Source organism: Dromaius novaehollandiae, chromosome 3, assembly GCF_036370855.1.
Source record: "Dromaius novaehollandiae isolate bDroNov1 chromosome 3, bDroNov1.hap1, whole genome shotgun sequence".
Taxonomy (NCBI): Eukaryota; Metazoa; Chordata; class Aves; order Casuariiformes; family Dromaiidae; genus Dromaius; species Dromaius novaehollandiae.
Genome location: NC_088100.1, coordinates 18,403,998 through 18,429,284, shown reverse-complemented (window position 1 = coordinate 18,429,284; position 25,287 = coordinate 18,403,998). Strand labels below are relative to the sequence as shown.

Below are 25,287 nucleotides of genomic sequence, written 5' to 3'. Positions count from 1 at the left end.
AAGAAGGAATGTTATATATGTGGTGCTTGTGAGTGAGGCAGCATCATAGGAATGGAATGTGGAAGACTGTCTTGTCTTGCTTTTCCCTTTCCCATTTACTTTGGTCTGTTTGTGTCTCGGTTTTCCTCAGGTCTTTTTTCTTTCTTTCATTCTTTCTCTCCTTTTTTTAAGGAACTTTTAGGAAAGTCAGCTCAATTTACACTAGCAATTATTCCAGAGGGGCAGGAACTAATTGCTCTAATCATTACTTGACGGTCATATAGAGAGATTTAGAGCCTGAGGCCAGCTATAAAGGAGGAGGTGAAAAATTAGTTTTCTTGAGTTTGAGAGGCAGTTGGTAACTCCTGATGTTACAGTGTTCTTAACTACTGGGGGAAAACCCAATAGAGGAGGTGAAGCAAATGGAACTGAACTATGTTTACCTTCCAATGTACTTGATTTTTTAATTGGATGGATTAATAACACTTGTTTGCAATAGGATTCTTCCTTGTCTAGAGAAAGCATTTCTAAGAAGGAAGTAGACTGCTCCGTGACAGCACTGCCATACAGAAGATACGAAAGAACCAGCTTCTACTATCCCTGTAGCAAGATCATCGGGCTCACTTAAGCAGCACCAGCTGTAAGTTCAGGATCAATCCCAGAAAAGGTAATAAAGAAATCTGAATGACCAAAATAGGAATTAGTAATTACTGACTGTGACAATTCAGTCATTCACAGAAGACATATGCCAGAGGCAGAAGGCAGAGTTCAGCAGCAGCCATGTCCAGCAGTGACGTTTTGTTTTGTTAAAGTTCTACTGCCTTGAGGTTATTAAACCTTTCTAAAGTCTTTGTAGAAGAAACAATGCCTTTCTAGATGTTAGAATAACATCCAGAAAAAAATGAAGGCCTGCTTGGAGGCTCTTGTGGCCGTTTTAACACTGAAACAAATATTCATAATCATTACAGAGTTGAAATATGTCATTTGAGGGGCCCTGTTCACCTTTCAGCAGTAAAATCTCAACCAAGTCTCAAACATTAAAAAAAAAAAGCATCACAGAAATAAAGCAGGTAAGAACTTGTTTTACTTATTCCTGTTTGAACATGATTATTCATTCTTGTCTGGACAAGGTCTAAAGATAGGTTTACACCAGTCTTGATTAATAGATTAAAACATATCCTGGTTTTCACACCAGAGTCTTCCCTTGTGTTAAGTGACAGAATGCATCCTGACCTTGCAATAGGTTGTGTATGTGTAATGGGAAGGAAAATTTATCTTCCAGATTCTAATCCCTACTGTAAATCTTGTAAGCACATGTATTCACCAGGGCTTTTTTATAATAGGAGATAAAGAAGATTTAGCTGGTACTAGCAGGTACCAGAAAATGTAACTTAGTTTTACAGTCACCTCATTCATTGAGAGCTGACGACAATGGTGGGGGAACAAGCATGAGATTTTAATGGGGAGGCAGATTGTCTCTCTTGTCAAGGTTTAGTAAATGAGTGAGAACTTAGTCAAAAGAGTAACAGAAAAGCTGCTATGTAGGTTATGTATAATCTCCAGGCTCTGTCAAGTGTTGATGGGGGTTGTGCTCATGTTTTTGCCATTCATAAAATGGTTCTCACACGTTTAATAAGGAGACTTGATTAAAATGCCATAAATGCACAACTCTGCAGTAAAATTGAGGTTAAAGCAGCAGGAGGCATTAGAAGCAGCCACACAATTGGAGAATATGAGGGCGTTTGCTAAAAGTTAGAAGAAATCATTTCTGAGTAATTCCATCTCCCCATGCGCACGAGGAGGACATTTCAACATTTGACTTGAAATGGGCGAAAAGCAAAACAACAACCAAACAAGACAGAGTCTGTCAGAAATGCAAGTGACAGTTTCCTATCATATAAACATTTGCCTAAATTTTCAGGTTTGGAATCTTGAAGACTGTTGATGTTTGAAAAATATCTCGTTCAGAGTTTGAGTTATTTGTTTTCAAGGAATAACAGAAAGCAGGGCAAGAAGGGGCACTATAGAGTCATCCTTTCCATCCCCTCTCCTCTCCAAAAGCAAGAGTAACTCTAGCTACAGTAGTCCTGGAAGGCCAGCTTTTACATTAAGATAGTGAAGTCTGCCCCCACCAGAACTTTATCACTCTCAGAAAAACCTTCTGAGTCTTATTTTCTCCTGTGCTAAGCGCAAAGGGCACACATGCCAGCTCCAGGCCTGACACCACCAGGCACTGGTGCAGTAAGTGTCAGCCCTCCGTGGGGATTTCACTGGCTCTGCCCAAGCTCACAGACACAGGCACGTGTCAGTCTGAGCTGAATGTAAGAAGGTGTGCACAGAAAGCAATAGTTTTACAAAGTAAAGAGCTGATTTTTTTTTTCTGGTTTCTAGCATGTAACAACTAGATATTCTATTTGTTAGTATTATTTTTTAATGGATGACCTATAATGTTCTTGCTTTATAAGAACTTGTTCTCTTAAACCCCCATTTCTTTTAAACCCCCCATTGTGTTATATATGTGCATACGCACACACACGCGCACGCGTGTGCGCACACATACACACACACACATTACTACAAAATTTTCTGTTGATATTCCCATCACTGAAAAGCATTAGAGAGGCCATCCAGAGGAAACCCCAACTAAAGCCCAACCCTCAGTCCAAATACTACATCATGTGGCACAAGTGTGTTAGATGCCTCGTTCTTTTAAATCAAGTGATTTGCTTCTCCCCGTACAACCGCATATACGGAATGGATGTTCTTCTCCTCATTGCAGACCTCGCTTTCGTTCCTTTTCCATCCCCAGGCCATGCATAAGGAGTGGGCTGCACTCCTCCTGAGGGCAGAGACTTCTCTTTCAGCAGGCCCTGCATGGAGAGTGCAGGACCATGCCTCTGTACTGGTGACAAAAAACACAGGTTTGTATGCCTATAGCCACTGGGAAGGTGATGATCTGTCAGTGAAATATAGATGAATAGGACATCACAAAGGTGCCTCAAATTTCTGGGATCCAGTACACTCTGTTTGTTTGAAATGGTGAAGATGCACACAAGAACAGCAGACTCAGCCAGCTCCGGGCCACATGTCATTTCTCCAGAAGTTCGTCTTGTCTGACAGCTGATTTGCTCAAGAGGAATCCCAGCATGCATAAAATAAAATAAAAAGCATGCAATTTTCCTTTAAACATTTTAACAGATCAAGCCCACATGGGCCAACAACCTTCCAAATTAGAAAAGATTCAGACACAGAGGGTCTCCTTCTCAGATTTGGGTCAGAATTTGTTGCTGATCTAGGTAGCGCAGCCTTACGGTAGGAACCCTGTGATTCTACCATTTAAACTCCTATATGGCCTTGGAAACATAATTTTGCCTGCTTCCCTGGTTCACCTTCTGTCTGTCCCATCTGTATATACTACAAACTCCACAGAGCACAAGTTCTCTTACAGTGGGTTTCTATAGCGCTTAGAAAAAAGTAGTCTCTGCTTTCCATAAGGTTGTCTGGAAGATCCAGGAAATGTGGGGGATGTACAGCCAAGCCCACGATTTAATGTTGGATGATCTGTGGTTGTATGATTTCTTTCCACATACCAGTTGGATAACAGAAAGGTGTGTGACCTGCCAAACCTGATGATGATGTGCTCTCAGCAACAAAAGGTTTTCTCACTTGAGTTATAGAGATACAAACATTAATTTATAAGCACACCATTCCGCCTATCAGAAAAACAGGTTGGGATCACCAGCCTAGTGTGACCCGCCAAATAGAAAATCTTACTTAGACAGAGTGCACAGTAGCCTCAAATTTAGTAAATTTTCAGTAAAGTTTAGATAGAGAGTCCATAAACATAAAACAATTCTAACTCATTCCAGCTGGTCCAAGAATGCAGACTGAATGCACACAGTAACAGGATAATTTTATTTTGAGCTAGTTCTAGCTTTCACTCCAACCTTCACCACAGATTTATGTGGACTTGGCATACATGCTCCTAACAGCACTTTTAACTTCAAAAGGGGATAATGATCAATTAAAGGATCCCATACTGCTGTAAGAAGATAGGGACAAGGGGTCAGGGGCAAGATACTGAGCAGCCCTGCTTCAGCAGCCAGCATCAGTGGCAGTCACAACCACTATTCCATTCCTCTGAGGACTGAACCTGTGATAGAAAATAGAGAAAAAGTCCACAAGCTCATGGATCTTTATTAACATGGAGCTTATGTAAATTGCACATTAAATAGGTTACAATACTTCCACTTGGCAAGAAGAGAGCCAACCATCTGGACTGATGTGATTAGCAATGTTCATTCTAATATTCTTTGACTAAAAAGCACATAGTTTGCTGGAAACAGATATACATGAGAAAAAATGGAGGATTTCTTTAAGCTGTATTAATAGTGGAAGTTGTGCTGTGTAATACCAATTCATTTGGGTAATGAGGTGTGCTAATTTTCAGACTCAGTCCAGTTTAGACACACAGCATGCATATGCCCTGTAATAGGAATGTTTATTAATTATATTTAATTGTCATCGTTTTTCCTAATGATAGTTGTGCTCACCCCCGTTCATTTTGTTTCTGAAAGGGTGATTAGTGAGAACAGGGAACATGGCTGAATAGGCAGCTGGAACTAAGGAACCGTGGGCTGCTGCAGCATAAAAATCGGCCTTCAGCAAGCCAGCCATCAACACAGTCTTCTGGGCCATCATGCTCCAGTGGCTGGGAAAGGAAAGCTTGCCCAACTCGATTGCTGTTCTCCCGTGGCAAGCAAGTCAGTCGCACAGACAAACCGAGTGTTCTTTCAGATATGGATGTCTGCACCATGAGCACAGGCTGAATTCGAATTTTCCAATTAGCTGACTGCACATTTTTATGGGATTAACTAGTGGTAACCTCTACATCATTCATAACATGGGGTATTAGGGTTTTTAGGCCTTAAAAATGCCACCAGTAGGTGGAGAACGAGTGACATGAATCACGCACATACATGCACACATGCGCTCAATCCTGAGACATTGCTGTAACTTGCAGAGTTGCATTTTGTCACTCGAATACCAGTTCACAAATCCTTTCCAGTTGCAACTTCACTTGAGGTTGCAGACTGATCTTCTAGCTTAACACCAGAAACAGAATTGCCATAATGATCCTTCATGAGGTTGAAGCCTGTATGTTTGGAAGAGCTATGTTAGAGGGTAATGTGATCTCTGTGCACACCTGTGCAAGTCTGAGGTGGATGTGTGTTTAAATGTAGCTTAGCTGAAGGTACACCATGTATGTCAATCCCAAGGTAGTATTTTCAACTTCAGAATGCTACGAAATTATTGCCAGCCTTCGTATAATATAGTGGTGAGCACAGGGACCTTGGCTTCTGTATATGCCAGTGAAGAACTGTCTAGTATTCTACATGTCTAATATGGTTCTTGTCTGTACATTCCCTTATATTTCCTTGTACATTGTGATACAGTGAGAAATGCCTCCCAATTTAATGGGGTTTAACAGAGTAGAAGGAGGCTATTATGAAGGCTCTTAGTTGCATCCCTCGTTTTTTCACTCCTGGACTTCATGAATTGTGTGTAAATACATGATGTACATGAATACAAAGATGAACAATTTAACTTTGCACATCCTCCTAGGGGACAAAACTTTCATGAAATCCAGATAGTTCAGCAGATTTTTTTAATAATGCAATCCTGTTAAAGCAGAAAAATTATTAGCTATGATTTTTCAAGTACCTGTTCTTACTCATATTGTGAGATGATTTCTTGATCATGCTTTGAGAATGGTCAGTAAAAATTACTTCAAGGGAGGGTAAACTAGCAAACATTTTCCTGAAAGAATACCTGACAGAGGCCACATCAACCCTTCTTCATTTCTGAACCCACACAAAGTCCCTAGGTATCATTTCCCGTTCTTTTTTATGAAGCATGTTTCTGGGAGATTAGCCTCATTAAAAAGGAGAAGTACTTGTAGGCTACTTTCATTTTGTGTGAAGCTGGGTATTTTTTCCCCTTCCTCCATCCCAGAGCAAAAAGCAGCATCCATAACCATTCTGAGCAGCATATTTTTATGTTGTAACTCATTCCCCTTTTGCTTTCTGAGTGTCTTTTTTGACAGTAAAGAAGGCATTGCATTTTATGGTGTTGCAATTTTTCTCTTTGCAGGGCCTTGTTCCCGGCAGAAATTCTGGGGCCTTCCTGAAATCTACGTGAATAAAAGTCCGCAAGCCCTCTTTGAAGATTGATTATTAGAACTTGACAGATAGGTATGTAATCTTTGGGCAAAAAGACATATTTTATCACAGTGGTTCCAAAGGGATTTAAAAGAGATGTTCACTGATAAGAGAGGGACGGTATCTGCCCACCGTGTGCTCAGCCAGACCTACCAGGCAGGATAGGCAGGGCAAAAGACTGGTTGCACTAACACTGCATAATCCCGTCCTCCTCTGTCGTTCAACACCCAAACATCTCTTGTGAAGCTTAACTAGATACAAACATTTTCTGTTCCTCAAACATTTTGAATGAGAAAGTTAGTGCATTGGGGGGCATGAGGAATTGGGTTTTGGCAATTGAAATGTGCTCCCGTTTTTGTTCTTCAGTTAGCACCATCCTGTTAAGTGAGGGCATAATGACTTGCTTCACATTCCAGCTGAGACATCTATTCCCTTTGTTACAACCTTTTGCAGGAGTCTGAGACCGCATGCCTTATCATATGCAATTGGGAAGCTGTCACATATATCACCCGACAAAAGCATGGGCCCCAGGAGAGCCTCAGATACACTGTACACCCATGCTACCAGCAGCCTCCAGCACACTCCTAAAAGAGCAGCTCCAGATTTCAGGAAGTAACACATTACAGAATGATTCTCCCATTAAGATTTATGCTTAAAATAGAGGATCCACAACCTTGTGCATCAGCAGAGTTTTCATCAGCTGATTAAGCATGACAGATGAAGCAGGCTCCTGACCTTTCTGAGGCTGAGGGGAAAGGGGAAAAAAAAAAAGAAAAAGAAAAGAGAAATGGCCTCTATTTCACCTCCTTATTCAATGGTGCACTTCCTCAAACAAATAAAAAGACACTTTTGCAGCTGGACAGGAGGCCATGCAGTCAGCCATGGGCCCCTGAAGTTGTTCAATCAAGAAGGAACATGATATTATATGATTTGTCTGTTCATTGCTCCTGGGGTGGGCTGTTGCTCCTAAGTGAAGAATAATAGCTGTCAATTACATTCAGATCACTATAAGGGCCCTGGCATTCTTAGGCAACCTGTTATTAAACCGTTAACTTTCTGATGTCTACCTTATTACTTTAAACACATGCATACCAGACTGACTTTAAATATACACACTGAAAGCAGTAATAAATCTATCCTAACACTGGGAACCTCATTTGCTGAGAGCAATCAAAAGGTTGGGATGTGCACATAACCTTTATTTTATTTTATTTTATTTTATTTTATTTTATTTTATTTTATAATTCTGTGGAGAGTTCTGCATGGGTAAGTTGCTTTCAGTGAGTTCATATCATATACTCCACAAAATGATCCTGTCTTGAAAGTCTCCAGCAACTGGGTGTGTCTTTTTTAGAGGACAGGAACTTATATCTGGGTAGAAGGAATTATTCTGATTTTTTTTTTAAAAAAAAAAGATAGTTGGGGGAGTGAAAACAAAGAAGAAAAAATATTTCAGATATACTTCTTTAAATTTGATTGGTTCTATAGTATCATTTCAAGAGTTGGGTAGAGGTTAATGCACTTGTGATAGCAGATGTAACATAGCTTATTACAGAACTGGCCTTCATTTCTTAGCATAATGTAGTCTAACTCCTGTTACTTAAGCATTACCAAAAATATTAATTGAGATTAGATTCTTTACTACAAGCTATGCTCCAGTTCAAGTAGGAATTAATTTAAGGAAGTCCTATGTCCAGAGGTATGAAACAATTCATCCTAGACCAGTAATCTCTCCTGAGTTTATAATTTAAAAATCTATGAAAATACATCCATTTTTTCTTTCATTTATAAAAGCAATAGTTAATCAGAGCTATATGCTAATACAAAGAGAAGTATTAGTCTACCCTGTAGCCTTCCCACTGTTACACTTGAGAATTTGCTAGGTATTTAAAACTAGACATCATAATCTTTGTTATGCCTTCTCCTTCCATTCTTGCCTGCAAGACAAGTAGTCTGGATACATTAAAGGCTGTTTGTTTCCTAATTTAAGTGTTTTAAAAAAGAAAAAGCTTGATGATATGGAATGCATACTGAAATTTTGGAGAAAATGACAATGCAGAGAAAAATAAATAGGTGCTCAGATGGAAAATGCTCAGCTCCATGGGTTTTCTAATCCCCTGTGGAAATGAATTCCATAGCCTAAATCCAGCTTTGTGAAAGTTTCTGAGTTCACAAGCTTGTTCTTAGTCAGGAGCAGCTTCGCTGGTGGAATATACCTGTCAAAGACTCTAATAGTCACAGAGAAAAGTAAACTCTCAGACAGAGAGAACCAAACTCATGGAAAATTTTAACAGTAGCAGACAGAAACTTTGACTTGAACTTTAAGTCTTAGGGAGCTGGCATAGAATGAAGCAGGAAAGCAACGTGTTCGCACTGGCTCATGATTCCCACTTGGTTATTTTCCAAATCATGGGGGTTTTGGTCACAATGTGCTAGTTCAGAGCAGGGATTTGAACATAAATCCCTTATCTCAGGCTTCATTTTCTTTCCCTTCCGTTCGTCACTAAAAGACTTTAAGAGATCCCAGCTTCAACACGGAGGAGAATGAAAAACATAGAAATACACCCAATGAGTTTTACTAGTTGGGGGCAATTTTCTTAAGCAGCTCTGCCTTCAATTTTAGGCAAATAGCAATCTATAATTGTCTCATCTACCTGAAGGCTCCTACCTGAGACAAGTAAATTAGGAGTCTCTGAGCTTTTCCAGAGTCAATGACAAACAGCAGTCACCTGCAGAACAGAGCTCATACAAGTACCAACATCCCTCCACTGCTTACATTGATTGAACACATTAAGAAGTATATCCAATTAAGTTTGTCCTTTTGTTAAGGGATCCTGTGATCCCCCTCTCAGGGCAACTCAGCCTTCATTTTGGTACTTGACTCATCCTAGAGAATTGCTCTTATCTGCAATAGTGGATGGGTGGGAAGGTGAGCACGTTGGCTGAATCAACAAAATTCATTTACTTGTGCTAGCCAAAGTCAAGGTCTATTAAAAATACAATATTTCAGGTTAATACTTTCAGATGTTTTTAATGTGCACTGGCTTATTCTCTTTGGTGGAGTTTTCTAGGCTTCCTGATTCATTTTGAAGTGTAACAAATGAATCTGAAAAGTCAAAATGCACACATCATTGTTGTGCATTTGATCTCCATTTGATAAATAGAAATCAGAATTTTTCTTTTGAAAAACTTCTATCCTCCTGTCATCGATGGCAAAAATTGCTTTATGAATCTTTTTAATGGCATGGAAATTGAACAATTTTTTAAATTCAAAATTCAGCATAACAATATTATTTGATTGCAATGTTTCAGTACAGTTTATTAAACTGACTCACACTGTTTCACTTTGGCTTCATTTAAGAATTAATTGTACCTGGACTAGTTACTGAAATATCCAGTATCTTTATGTTCTGTTTTCCTCCATAAATGTCCAGATATTCAGAGATATCTGAAACAAAACTTCTAGGAATGAATTTGGCAGGTCAGGAGAATATTAACCAACCCAGAAGTCTAACCAACCCAGAATTAAATGTCGTGGTTTTAATTCAAATCATCCTATTCCCAAATGATAAGTTTTGTTAGATTTCCCTGATAAGAATAGCAAAATTTTTTGCAAAGTCAGAATTTCCCCACAAGAACCGCTGTCTGTGCCATATGCAAATCTGAAGCCAGAGAGGCATCCAAGGAGAAAGTAAAGTGACAGAGACAGCCTTTTACTAGCCACTTAGCTGCCTTATGTAGAAAAGAAATAACTTGAGCAGTTGTTTCTGTGACTCATATCATCCAGAGATTTTGGGTTTTTTTCTGAGTGATAGGAGTTTGGGAGTTCTGCAGTTTTAGCGTTCTCTCATCAAAGCCTGTTGTTTGCAGAGGTCTTAACTACTGATGGACGTTTTTACTGTCCAGGAAGGACAGAGGTCAGAGTCACAGTTGGAGGCTTAGCCTGATGACAATACTTTTGTGACAGTTTGGAAATGGGCTGGACTAGTGAAAAGAGGCCACTGTGTCTCTGTGTCTATTCTCAACTCAAAAAAAAAAAGAAAAAGAAAAAACAGTCTTGTAAGGCACTCTTGGACTTTTGTAAAATAAGATGATAATTAATTGTCTTGTAAAAAATGTCTGATCAGAGACAACCTGAATTCATGGAATGGTGGTACAGAAATTTTCCCCACAATGTAATTTTGCTCTTCCTCGTAGCTGTAACAGCACAAAGGAAAGATCACCTTGCTCCATCTTCCTCCAGGGAGCCATAGCAAATAGCTGCTGATGCCTAAAGAGGTGTTGAAAGACTCTGGATAGACTCTCATGTCTTTTCCTCTTTTAGGAGAACAGTCCAACTTCAAAAAGTAGTCTTGTAAAAATTGATGGTTCTTAAAATAATGACTTCCCACACCAATAGAAATGTAAGTGCCTTCTCATCAGGGAGAGCCCATCCTCTCCTTCTGGGTCACCAAATGAACTTTCTTTGCCTGATCCTTAGTCTCAGAAAGGGGAGGAATGAGGCATTTCTCATTACCTCATAACAGGACACAGGTGACTCATCATTATTCACATCATTCTACATCCACACCGTCTTGTATAAACACACACATCCACAGCCTGTTCTGAATGGCTTTTCAGCAGAAATAAAACAGCCCTTCCCTCTCCTCTGCACCTTGTATCAACCGCCAAGGAGTGCTGAGCACACTTGCTGTATCCTGGGCATCTCCTCATAGGAGATGAGCTTCCCTGCTGCTCCTTGCAGCTCAAATATCTCATGCATCACCAACATAAAAGATTAAGTCCTAGATGTTTAAGGCCCAGAACCTAGGAAATCTGTTTTGTTTACTGTTTCACTGCAGACTTCCTATGTGACATTAGACAAGCCACGGAGCCTTTCTTTGCCCCAGTTTCCCATCTGTGAAATGGAAATAGATGTACTTGCCCCTCTCAGAGGATTTAGAGACTGTGAGGCCTTCAGGTACTGTGGTAGCAGAGGACACACCAACCCCTAATCCAGACGATTAGTGAGATGGATAGGCCCCAATTATGGCCAGGTTGGCCGAAAACCTGGCACTCTACCAACACAATCAGAACAGGGGAAATAAAGCCAGCTGGTGCATAAGGTTATTCACTGGAAATCAGCAAACAGCTACTTCACATATGCCCATTTCAGGCAAACTTCAGGAGGTCATTTTATGACCAGTCAGGGCAAGTTCTCTGGTCATTAAGCCTTTTACTTGCATGATCTTACTACCAGCAAGCCACAGATATCATACAGAATTAACCCAAAGGAGTTAACTCAAAGCTGTGTTCATCTTATCAGAATTCTCTGCTTAACACATATGCAGTCTCAGGGAGAAAAAGTAATCATTATATTGTTTGCCAGGTACAAAAGCAGAAAAGTTTGAATGCAGACAAGAGCTTTTGTTATCACTTAATGGCTGTAACTACTTGCTTGTTCATCATTCTTCCACCTCTCATGGAAGTTTCAGGCATATGATGAAAGAGTGGAAACAACTCCAGAAACTTCAGTGATCTGTCACATACTGCAAGTGTGAACAGTCAAAATGAACAATATTTGAACATGCCATGTTAATTGACAGTACAAGCAAAGATTTTACCCATACTGAATAATTAAAAGCAATCAATACGTTTGCAGGACTGAGTCACTAGTGATTCACAAACAAGCATTGCTGCAAAAGCACATTATAAATGAGCATTGATTTCCATTAAGGATTTAATGAAAGTTTACAGCATAGTTAGGATACTGACATGTGTTGCTTTAGAAACAAAGCCCGATGCCTGGTTTTTAAATTGCAGTTGCAAATCCCATCTTCCAGCTGGAACAATGGATGTAGGTATAGAAACAATATGCCAAAAGAGCAATGATTTTCAGTGCAGTAGTAGGAACTGGTGTGGCTGTGCAGCCTGTCTTTAATGTTGAATTTTCTTAACTTATTACAAGTTCAGAGAATAAAAATAGCACATTTCACTGAATTAAATGTGAAAATATATAGTTGGCCATACATGGTACAGATATTTGGCAGAATATATTCATTATAAAACACAAGGCTGTCTATGGTTTCCTTGTTCTCATGTGTTCTGTTTTTCCTCCTTGCTGACCGTTTTGACACTTCTCTCAGCTTTCTCCAGATTAAACATTACATTTAATCTAACTGGCAGTGTCTGGTATCATCTGGGTATACTCTCTTTTATGTTTCCTTTTCATAGATACATTACTGATTAAATGATTTCTTGTAAGAAATGAAGTTCCTTTCCCTTCTTCCTTTGCACTGTCGTATTCAGCACAATCCATTTCCTAATCACTGTTGTCATTTATCTCTTCCCTTTACCTTGTCACCTACTTAATTCCACTAGAGGCATTTCTAACATCTCTGTCTAATAATCTCCACTAACAATGCAGAACACTATTAGCATAATAAGCATTTCCCATCTGCACAAATGAGACCCCTTCTCATCAGTCTGAAAACTAACTACTGTACATAAAAATAGCTGGAAATCATTAGAATTGAAAAGAGAGCACGTTCCCTTGCAAACCAGCTTCTTCCTTCTCTCCTCCTGGTGGTGACAACTTTGGCCATCTTTGGCCATTACGTTTGGCCTGTAATAGTAAAGTATGTAAGGCCAGGACACAGACCTCAGCACTATGCCACAGTCATCCATATTGTTTAATGCTAGTGTGAGTCCTACACGATTTTGAGCTAGAACAAATAGCCAATAAACGTCCAAATTCAAGTTAGGCAGATGGTACAAATCATGGGTTCACCTCCGTATGCAATGTAAAGAGCCACACTGTTTTATGGGTGAAGACAATTTGACTGTATGGACCCTCACTGTGGCATGTTACTTGTTGTCAAGGCCAGAGAGGGGGCCATTTCCCATTTTATTTCAGAGCAGAAATGTAACCTCTGAGTGTGACCCAAAGCCTCCCAAGCTGAAGGGAGACCTGTCAATGAATATCAGAGACTTTAGAACTAGCGTCTCTTCTTCATGGCAACGCGTAAAGATGAGCTATATGCATGAGCTCAAGTACAGCTTTGCACTTACCATCTTTAGATGCTTTCTCATCAAAAACAGAGGCATGTGTACTCACATTATTTACAAAAGAAGACACCTGTATTTGTGTCCACTGAGCCAAACCAATTCCTTCCTTGCAGCGTCAGACTCAGGTGGCAGATATCAGCCATCATCAGTCCCATCTTGTCCTGGACCTGTAATTTGACAGACTACTTGATCTGCATAGGTATTGCTCCATTCGCTGTTGTGATGGATCCCCTCATTCCCATTGTTTTGGGAGGGCCACCAGGAGTTGGATTGTTCAGGGAGATGCCTGGCAATCACAAAACATGACTGAAGAAGCCTACCCTCTTGGCCCATATGCCTGTAAAGTTGCAACAGCATCTCACAGAAATCAAGGGAGAGTTTTGGAAGTTGAGTAACTAAAAATACAGACTGGCCCATATTAATGCCAATGAAGTCATTATATCTGCTCAAAACAGGTGCTTGTGTAACACAGCCTCCATTTTTGTGAAACCAAGACTTCTGCTCCTGAAAACTTTGCTCAGACTAAGCATAAAGCCAGGTTTGTAGCCTTACCCAATAACCAAAGAAAATTTGAAAATGTGTCATTCGATTCTGTCAAATCACAGCTTCATGCTTTCCTTCAGTAAGGATATAGAAAACTGGTAACTGTTTTCTGAATGACATGTCTACCACATTTGCAGTTTCAAAGTATTCTGAGTCTTTGCTTTGTTGTTAGGTTGAAGCTGAGGACCTTGCAGAGGAACTGTGATTGTGGCCTGTAGATTGCCCGAATAGAGGCCATCAGGAAGAGGCAGCAATGACCCTTCAGCTTCACTGACCCTTTTGTACATCTACCTCTTGGTGCTGGTTCCTACAAACCTTCACTGACTGGGCATTGGTGAGTTGTGTAGCATTCTTCGGTCGCCACAGGAGAGTTCACTTTGAAGAGCTTTAGAAGATCTTACTCTGCCATTTTGAAATGATTCTGGTGGAGTAGGTTTTATTTTCTAATCATATGGATACATCAAAGCAGGACACCTCAGGGAAAAAAAATAACATTAGAAAGAACCAAGTAACTCATAGACTTTGTCTCTGCTGGTTGACTGGGACTGGAAGATGTACATCAGCACTGACATATGGTCATCTGTATTGGTTTTTTCCACTCTTTGGCAACAGCCAGGCACTGTGGAGGAAACAGTAATATATGCAAGGGTCTATCAGCAGTCAGGAGGAGGCCACCCTGTTGTGGGTGCAAAGAGACTTTAGCCGTAGGGATACCATGCCGAATGGCCAAAGAGGCCCTGGCCTGGGTTGTCTATGGAAACTGATGTAGCCAAAGGCCTGCAGATCCCTGACCGCATCTATATTCATGCCTGTTACCTGCTCCTGATGTCTCAAGTTGCAGGTAATAGGGACACGTTTAGCTCTGTCTTGCTCTGCTCTCCCCTCTGGACGTGATGTCATTCAGCTAAAGAGACACAGTAAAGTCATCTCATTATGAGAAGTGTCACTACATAATATTTGCAGATTATTAAGGCACTAGGAAACATGACTGTTGTTAAACTAGAGGTTTCTGTCATATGCCACTTATTTTCAGACTGAAAGAACAAATTTTGACTAAAGAGACTCTTCAAGCAGTAGATGGAAAACAGGAGGATTTAAATCAGGAATTGGACAATGTTAAGCAGCTTTTATCTGCTTTAATTAGAGATAATGTTTTTCTTAATCATAAAATTGAATTTATGGAAATCAATTTAAAAGTGTAAAATTTTTATTACTTAGAGTAAAAGTGTTTTATACATATATGTAGATACATAAACAGCATTTCCAGGTTGTCAGAACTAAAAGAAAATTTCTTCAGGACTATGTTCTTTCCAACATCTCAAGTCAGAAATACTTAATCTTACTCTCCCCCCTCAAAAAAAATCCTATAAATCCTATAAATTAACAAGGACAAAGTATTTATTACTATCAAATTTCTAACTCCAATTTCTGGCTCTGCTGTCATCAGATTTACACATAAAGACAAATACCAAAAATTTTCCACATTCACTTAACTATAATATTGGATGAAAAAAATATTTTTTCCTTAAAAAATAAAATAAACACTTGTTGAATGTTGTTGAAATTGCACTGAAAAAAACATGTCCTTATCAGTTTGGTTATAATCAGACTAACATGTTTCTTTATTTGAACTTAGCTGAGCTTTAGGATGCTGAAGAATAAGTTTTGGTTTCTACAGGAAACAATATGTAGAAATATTTCCAGCTTTTAAACACACAAACATTATTTATCTGCTCACGCACATCAACACACCATGGATTTTTCTCTAGCTGTTAGTCTTCTATACTGAGGCCAGTGGGAGTATTTGCTATGATAAAATAAAGACATATTTTATGTCTCTGTGTGTATGCACATTTGCACTGAATTCAAAGAATTATTTTCTTTTTCAACAGTTTTTCTTTTCATGTGCTGAGTTATTGGAGGCTGGGTCAAAGCCCTGCTTGATATACCACATACTAGTCCGCTAACTGACTGCAAGGGAGAAGATTGCTTGAGTAAATAAGACCAACAGCATCGGTAAAGATCGCTCAATACGATTTTTCCTCTGTGTCAATCTGATACAGCCATATGATGAAATTAACAAGATATTTTAAGACTCACTGGTATAATTCTAAAGATATTCTTGTTAAATAGCTACTGATGACGACCAGTCTTTTTTCCCTACTTTTTTCCCTCTTCAGCTCTTATACTGCCTAATGTAACAGCACTGAATGTTATTAATGTAACAACACAGAATTTTATTAGAGTAGAATTTTCAGCATTGTATCATACTTTTATATATATCTCATTTCAAGTCATTTATTACCATATTATATGGTATAGATTTAACTTTTCATAGGGTTGTTTGTTGAAAAATCATTAACCCCAGGGTTTTGAACAGCAAGATACTCACAAGACATAGACGTCTAAGGACTTCTAAAAAAAATCTATAAAGTGGATGATGTGACAAATTCTCAGGATAAATGCAGGATTTAACATGTTGAATGTTGCTTTCTATTTCAGCATTATCTTTTCTATAATTTGCTAAGGTTTGTTTACATATGAGGGATTTTTTTTAAGTTGCATGTGCCTGAAAAGGGAGAATATTTTTCTGCTGTTTGCACAGTAGACCTCCACCCCCTCATTTACAATCATTGAGATGGAATGTGGAGATACTGACTTCAGTGATGTTTGGATCAGGCCCTCAGACTGTAATTGGATACACTGAGATCTGTGCTAAAAAAGTTCCTTAAGGCAAATGATGCACTTCAGAGGACACAACCTATATACGGCTTATGGGGCTTTTAAGAAAGCAGAAGTTTGGATAAGAAAGCTTCTAAAATGCGTGCCTTTCTTCTTCCTGAACAATGTGAACATTTAATTTTTCCTACACATCTCCTACTCTTCTACTGCCTGTCAGATAAAAAAAGGCTCACAGATGGTTTTGTGGGGGTGATAAAAGACCCTCTTTTAACCTCTACCCCACCCCCCAAATAACTTCATATCCACTGTGAATTTATCAGAAGCCTTATGTGAGTTTCAAAACTTTTGCCAAGTCTACATTTTCTGTTTCACCAAAAATCTAATTTCAGATTTCATTCTTTTAATTAACAGATCACAGATACTACTTTAATTAATTACACTCTACCAAATTAAATCAGCTAGATGTGGGTGCTTGCTTTTCTGCTGAGCTCAGCTGGAACGAAACTATCAGCAAAAATGCTCACTGATGGAGAGGACCTGTCCACTCTTATGACATATAGGATCATTCTTTAGAGCACTGTGTTGGCTTGAGCTGACCAGATCTCTTTTGGGCTCACACAAGGGTGAGGAAATTTCCCTTGTGAACTCCACAGCTAAGTGCCTAATCCAGCCCTACTGAACTCAAACAACCTGTAGTACTAATTTTAACCAAGGAATAATCAAGCCCCCAACAACGCTATTTCCTCTCTAGTGCTGCATGTTGTCTATCAAGTGAATAGAATAGATGTAGAGTTCAAAACACTGAAGAAGCTCCCCCCAAATACACCAATACAGTATTAACATATCACACTCCAAAAGGTGCAAGAGAGGTATATAAGACACAGAGCTCATCTTTCCCTCAGGACATTTATCTGTACTTTTTTCTCATATTGCCCCAAAGCCAGGCTGATGTGTTTAATCTAATACACAGTAAGTCAGAAGTGTCCTTTTTCATGAAATATTAAGATTGCTTCCTGTTCTGTGTAATTTTTCTCACTCCTGGCTATGTGTCTTACAGAAAGGCTCAAAAATCAAAAACAAAGGGAATCCCAAACTAAGCAAGGATGTCAGCTGTTGAAATAGTTCTTGGCCCACAGCAAATCAATGGAAAAGTGTAGGAGTGCTTTAGTTCAAAAGGAAGTTCTGCACTTGAGAACAAGAGCAGAATCACAGAATAAGAGCAATTTAGGTGGGAGGGGATCACCTAATCATCTACTCCAATCTACTGCTCACAGGAGGACCAGCTAGACCAGATTGACCAGGGCCTTGTCCAGTCCAGTTCCGAATCTCAAAAGAAGGAGAATCAGCAACCTCTCTGCAACATGTTACAGTGTTTGACAGTCCTCATGATGATTTTCTTTGTCCTAACATCTAACTGGAATTTCCCTTGCTGCATCATGTGTCCAATGTCTCTTGTCCTAACACTGTACATTTCTGAGAGGAATCTGGCTTTACCTTCTCTAGATCCTCCCTACACCTTGATCTACATCATTGTAGACAGCAGTAGGGTCTCCCCCTCAGCCATCTTTTCCTGAGGCTGAACAAACTGATAATCTCTCGGCTTCTCCTGTGCTCCAGTCCCTCTGACCATCTTGGTGGCTCTCTGCTGGACTTGCTCCAGTGTGTCCAGGTGTTTTTCATTCTGGGGAGCCCCAAACTGAACAGAGAACTCCAGATATGGTCTCACAGAGGAATAATCATTTCCTCTGACTTGCTGGCTACTGTCTTGCTAATACAGACCAGTTTGCTGTTGACCTTTTTCACCACAATGGCACACTGCTGATTCATGTTCAAATAGTATTCCGCTGGAGCTTCCAGGCTCCAGAAACTCATGTTGCTTTACTGCATCTCTTTCTGCTCAGCTATCCTGAAAAATAACTGTGATGACTACAATCCTAAAATCTTGTAGGAACTGTGTATTCCCACTGTGTCTCTGTAGTAGGACTGCCTAATCGGACTTAGTTTTGTAAGGTGCAGAGCATCCTTTACACCTAATGAAACTAAAGAGGTAGGTCTGCTTGAAACTATGAAGCTTTACATGGAAAGTGAGCCTTCTAGGATTGTACAGCTATTCACTGAACAAAAGTGCAAGGATCTAGGACACTGGTGATGTCCTTGATTTTTTTTCACGTGGCCCATCACAGTCTTTTGTGTCGTTTGGTAATTTTTTCTAAAGATGCTAGGTCTGTTACCAGTTCTGTGGCATGCTGTGCATTGGAGTGTGCCAAATAGACATTTTAGGAACTCATTTGCACTATGCGTCTATTGACTGCACTTATGGCAACTGGACCTGATGACCCAGATGGTGTCCTGCAGGTCTCTGTTTCTAGCTGAATCTGTAAATATTAACTGCAAAAGTAAGCCACTACTTGGATCAATGACAGCTTGTTTTTCATAGTCTACAACAGCATATTTTTGCATGTGAAATTACCTGCTTGTGACAGCATAGGCATGTTTTGCATGCATATTTTATGTCAGTTGCCTTTGAAAGATAGTCTTTGGATAACCTATACAGCCCTCCAGGAAATCCATATAAATGAATTCTGTTCTAAGGGTAAATATATGCAAATGAAACAAAGAGGTCCCACCCCTCTTACAAAATTTTAGCTGCACACATGTCAATCCAAAAGGTGATTTTGTGCATCTGCTTATTAGAGGGACCACACACAAAAAAAGGCACGATACACACCACCTGCCAACCCGTTCTCTATGTAGACTTATAAGAGGTAGGGCAGAAAAGATTGTCCAGTCTTTCACCAGCCAGAAAGACTGAAGGGGATTAGGCCACCTCTGTCAAGTGTGTGTCCATCTACAGTTCCATTATTCATTATAAATTACTTGGACTGCTAAGGAATTGAGAAACAGAGTGAAAGAGGAATGTTCAGGAAATTAAGGAAAAGAAATTATGAGGAAGTTACAGAGATAGCATTTACCAAGACACATACCCTGAGCAGCTTAACCCAGGTCCCTGTCTCAACATGACTTTGCAAGTGCTGCTGACTGTTCTGCTTTACTGTTGACCATGTAGACAGTAGATGGGAATGGCTGGAAGATACTATCAGGTGATGGTAAAGTAACTCACTGAGTAGCAACAGGAAAGCAGTAAGAGAAAATAAAGGGTTTCTTACATCCCTCAGCCCCACACTGAAATCCTTTGTGGTTTCTGAATTTTATATAAAACATTGTGTCAGGCTTTCCAGGAGCTCTGTCAGAATCTACCTGTCCAGTGAATAAGAGCAGGCATCACCAGGGATCTCCACAAAGACTATTGCAGTGCAGACATGCACTAGCTGATAAGGGAAAGAGGTGATAACTCTTGACCAATGCACAAAAAGGTGGGTTTGGGTCCTTCATGTGCAAGTAGGTGGCCAGGAACAAGTCACCGAGGCTTCCCACTCCTCAGTTCTGCACCTGCACAATAACAGCACCTCACTGAAAGTCGTAAAGAAAAACTTTTGATTTAAAGAAAGTTCTCTTATACTTTTGTTACAGGGGAAAAGCAAGACAGGGTAGAAATATGTTGCTGACTCCCAAGAAAAGTTGAAAGAACAGGAAAACCTTTTTTAGATGAAACATGAAAACTGCAGATAACTTTTCTCTCTACATTTCTCCCACCACACCAAACATACCTTTCATACAATTAGCAACCTAGTGGTAGCAGGCAAGCCTTGCCTTTTGCTGTCAAGGAAGTGGATTCAGTGAGATAAAGATAGTTCATGCTCTCAGCTCCATGTCTCAGTTACCTCCTTAGTGTGCCCTTCTGTTTGTTGCTTCTCTCTCAGTAGAAGACAAGAGGAAGCAAAAGCGAAGCACAAGAGTAAGACTCAAATGGAGCCTTGCCTCAGTGTCCAAAGCAGTTCCCTGGCAAGTTTCAGCCACTTTCTACAATCAAATACAGGAGGTACAAGAGCAGGAAGAAGGAAGCACTCTCTTCACAGAGGCTACCACCTGCATTTGCACAAGCAGACTACTTTTGTGAGCAGTTCCACTGACTCCTGTGAGATAGCTCAGATACCTGAGGAAGTTAACTGCAAAAAAGTGATTGTCTGTGTACAGATTGCTAGAATAAGCAGGGAATTGCTGAAGCAGAAACTTGGAGGGGTGGTTCAAAATAAAAATTACAGATGGTCAGAAGAGAAACTGTTTCTACTTTTGACATTAGTTCTACTCCAAATCTTTATATTAATATGTAGAAATTCCCTGATTAGATTAACTGTGCATTTCAATAGAAAATACTGGAGTTATTTTCTCAGGAGAGTAACTAACCATGCTGTAAAGGAATCACAACCTTGACAAACACCTGTTAATACAAAGCATAGAGCTGTAGATGTCTGGACTAAATAATTAACCAGAAAGAATAACAAAGGAACAAAAGAGAACCTGGGAGATGAAGAGTACAAACCTATATCAGCAAAACTTGTTCAATGTCTCCCCTGCTTCTTCTGCCAAGATTAAATTATAAGGAGATGAATGTCTTACGTTCATCAACAGTGGACTGGCTTTAAACCTTTTTGCCTACAAAAATCACAAAAGCAGCTGTGAGCAAAGTTCCCAAAAACCTCCTACTCTGTTTGCATGGTGTAGGATCCACTATTCTTATGCTGTACAAGCTGTTTGCGAGCATCCTGCTGCTGGCCGTGCTCCAGAAGCGCTGGCCTTACCTCCTTCAAAGCCAAATCCAACACCCAGCAAAGTCAATGAAACAAATCTCTTCAGATGGTTATGCTAACAGCAGTAAGGGTGGAAAGAGGACAAAGAGAGGGTGGTTCCCATCATTCCATAGCACTTCTGTAGCAACACTATATAAAACTCAGCATGCTTTGCCATCTATATAGTTCCAGGTACTAAGTGCAGTTCCATTTCTATAATTCAATTAAGTACATTCATCATCTCATGTGAGCTCTGACCAAGCAGCATGTGTTCACATACTTCACAAATGTTCATGCTATACCCCCTCAGGAAGAATGAGATCAAACTTCAGCTCATATTCCACATTGGGAATATTTCATATAACATATAAATGTTTAAACCAAGATTTTACTCTGCAGCACTGCTTTCTTACTGCACTGTCACACAGAGTTCTTGTTAATCTCTCCACTTCTGTACCTCTTAAAAAACTTTGCCTAAATATCAGGCAAGCTTGCAAAAGTGCTTTTTAAAGGATTTAGCTGTGTAACTGTTCTGTACACAGGTCTCAAGAACGAATTTAAACTTAGCTCTCCACAGACCCTATGCTCTAAGTGGGTGCAAAATCAGGCCTTTTTAATAACTACATTTATTTAAATCTAGATGATATACCTTCAGCATGAGTTTTTCTTGCTAAACACAGAATTTTTTCATCTAACAGCTCCTTTCAATGCAGTTTTAACCTCAGCTGAACATGCAAGCACCATAAAGCAACAGCCAAACCTTGCACTGCTATTGTAATTCTGAAGATTTATAAGGAAACCCCTTGAGGGCAGGGGGGGAACTGTATAGTTTTGGAAAATGTTACTTAATGGAAAGGAAAGAAGCAGAATCAAGCCCTACATTTCTGCAACAATTTTTCTAACTATATGATGTCCAGAAAGAAATATAGCTTTCACTCCTTATTATGACAGGACTCTTTTGAGTCCATAATCTCTGCATTATCTGTTCCTTATTAGTTTCTGATCTCTAGTCATTATTAAAGTATGGAATAAGGTTGAATTATAAGAAGATCCAGAGACATAAAAAGAACCAGTATTCTGTAATGATGACTGAAATCCTTTTCTATAATTGTTTCCAAAATTAACACAAGCATTTTTAAAAAAGCCATCTAGATTTTCATAAAAACAATAGAAAAAAAGGAATGTAAAAAGACTTCACTTAGTCCATCTTCCTTCCCAATGGATTTTTGGTAGATCTATTATTCTAAGAATAGAAGTATCAGTATACTTTTCAGAAATCTCTTGTTTCTGACAGAGGGTCATGGTATTTTTTATTAATACATCTACTGTCTCAAACTATCACCTGTAATTTGAAGCACCCAGGATTTAGTTTGTAACATGATAACATCTTCCGAAGAAGTTTTAGAATGCGAATTGTCCACTTCTGGGCTTCCCACTACAAGAGGGACATGTATACACTCTAGCAAGTCTAGCAAAGGATCACAAAGATGATGAAGGGACTGGAGCATCTGTCATGTGAGGAGAGGCTGAGAGAGCTGGGACTGTTCAGCCTGGAGAAGAGAAGGCTCAGCAGAATCTTATCCATATGTATAAATACCTAATGGAAGAGTGTAAAGAAGACAGGGCCAGACTCTTTTTGGTCATTGGAGCTATTCAAAAACTGACTGTATGTGAGCAACTACTGAGCAACCTGCTCTATTAGACCTTCCTTTGAGTGGGGGGGGGGGGGTAGATTAGATGGTCTGTAGAGGTCCCTTCAGATATCAATGATTCTGTGATTCTGTGAAAACTTGGAGTCCATAAATGCAATGTCCAAAGAGATTTGAGTTGCATGAGCTCTTTACATCAGTAAGGCTGACCAGAGGAAAACTTGACAGCTGTGGAGATACCTTAAACAGCAACTAAGAAGGATCATGATTTATTATAAATAGGATTAAACAAACCCTCCATTTATGTACAAATGTTTTATGTTTGGGAAATATAAACTTCTCTATAGAAAAAGTGCATGGAAACAGATAAATGGAGGACAGATAGCCAACTTTTCTTTTTCAAACACAGCCAAATAAAATTAGGAACCATTTACTGAAGCTAAAATACATCAACCTCTTAAGGAAATTCCAGATGTCATTAAATGATTTTACACTAATAAAAAGCAGAAAATATAAATAAATATTAAAGTCCACATCAGAGAAGAAGTCACCTCTAACCCCCAACCCAAGCATAGACAAAATAGTCCCATAAGCAGCAGACTAATGAAATCTGATTTGTAATGTTCCTTTCCCCTACAGATCACCTATCTTCTTGTAATAAGCAAACTTATTAGCTCTTCTTTCTTTATCATCTCCTTTATCAGGCTACCTATTTACATGAAGCTCGTAGAAACATAATGTTCTTGAAACTTCTACTTCATCAAATTTCATTAAAATTGAACAATAGGTTCAAATATTATTGTATAACACACCATCAAACAAAAAAAAAAGCATACTAATAAACACAGGGTAATGCAGCTAAGCTGCACTGAGTGCCATCTCTTTAAATCTAGACTTCAGAGTGATGGTGTATCTAAAATATTCCCTGAAGGTACTACAGAGGTAAAGAAAACACTCTTACTCACTAATTCAAGCTGACACTACAAAACTAGTCTTCTCTGTAATCTGTTGCAGCAATGATGTTAGCCAAATAACACTAAACACAGTTTAGCTGTAAGAAGTAGCCGAGTTTTTTGCAGCACTACAGCTAACTTGGGGAAATCCACCACATTGATTTCATCATGCTAATAAAGCACTTGGGCAATGCTGCAATAGATATAATCCTTGTTCAGGGCTAAGGTTTACACAGAATGTCTGAAGGTAGCTCTCTTCCTAGTGCTTTTTAAGAAGAGCAAAAATATCTGTGGTAATGTGTAAAATTCATTCCTCTTCCGCTCAGTCAGAATACAAATGAGCTCACCTACAAGGCAATCAAATATGCATGTTTATCCAGACTTGTGCCTGTATAAGGTATGAGATGAAAGATGTCTCATACATTTTAAAGACTGCACCCTACAGGACTTCCAACTTATGTTCTTAGTAGCTGTTAATACTGGGATCATCTGCTTCCTGCCAGTCTCTGGCAGTTTGTTATGAATTTTTGTATTAATATATATTTTAAAGGTTGAAAAGTCATGCATAGGTGCACAGTTGATAAATGTGTGGATATATATAAAAAAGAGTGGAAAATCCTAGTTTACTGATGAAGTGAAAAGATTAAAAAATGGAACAAAGGAAACTACACTTTTACTTCTGTGTGCTCTACTTTTGCCATCGTTATTCATTCCTACTTTGTTTTCCAGGCCTGGTTCATGAGCTGCCAGAAAGAAAGCATATCATTAGTTTGTGTTCATATAAAGAGAGACTTAGAAAAGATGAAGACTCGGACTCCAGAAAGAAAAATAGGCAATTACTTGGAAGAGACTACTGCATGGTTATAAAGATACAAGTCCAAAATGTATAACCAGCTTGTAAAAATAGACTGTGTATTTAATTAAAGAACATTCCTATACTTAAATGTCATACTAAATTTGTGTATGTATGTTACTTGATTATTCTGCTTATATTGTGTTGTGTATCTGTTATGCATCTGAAACGTTGTATTATATACTGGACAACAATAATGTGCCATTACTCATAATGAATTTAACAATAATAATTATTCAGTGAAAGGAAAGTAGAATTTTTCCCTTTGATTTTCCATGTCTTTTTGTGATTTTCTATGTCTGATTTTAAACCAGCCTTGATTAAAAAAAAATCAAACTAAACGTGAAGAAACGAGACAGCAAAGTAGCCTAAGATTTCTCTTCATTTGTGTGTGGTTGAGGTAACTTGTAAGTAATGTAAGGCTCAGCTTTGGTTTTATAGTGATGGGATTTGCAAGTTGCAAGTCTGTTTAATAGGGAAAGCTAAAAGCACCCCTGTATGGATTTAAATGGAATTCTCATCTGTTCTACAGAAATACACCTTTCTTACTACCGTGATTTTGATCACCTGCTGTTCTCCAATTAAACTATAAACAAGTAAAAGGAACACAATATATTTGCATGTGAAATGCAGCAGAGTAACAAGCAGAGCTTTTTTTAAGAGAGGATCAGT

At 39.1% G+C, this 25,287-nt stretch overlaps 1 long non-coding RNA gene across 3 annotated transcripts; it reads left to right on the top strand.

Moving 5' to 3' along the window:
- The first annotated feature begins 210 nt into the window (after nt 1-210).
- Nucleotides 211-25,287, top strand: LOC135328007 (uncharacterized). Of its 3 annotated transcripts, none has more exons than XR_010388727.1 (4): nt 211-646; nt 6,133-6,233; nt 13,963-14,124; nt 24,492-25,287. It is a non-coding gene; the product is annotated as an uncharacterized LOC135328007 (long non-coding RNA). The 3 variants fall into 3 exon arrangements; XR_010388726.1 differs by lacking the exon at nt 211-646 and adding an exon at nt 727-1,049; XR_010388729.1 differs by lacking the exons at nt 211-646; nt 24,492-25,287 and adding exons at nt 727-1,049; nt 15,683-15,875.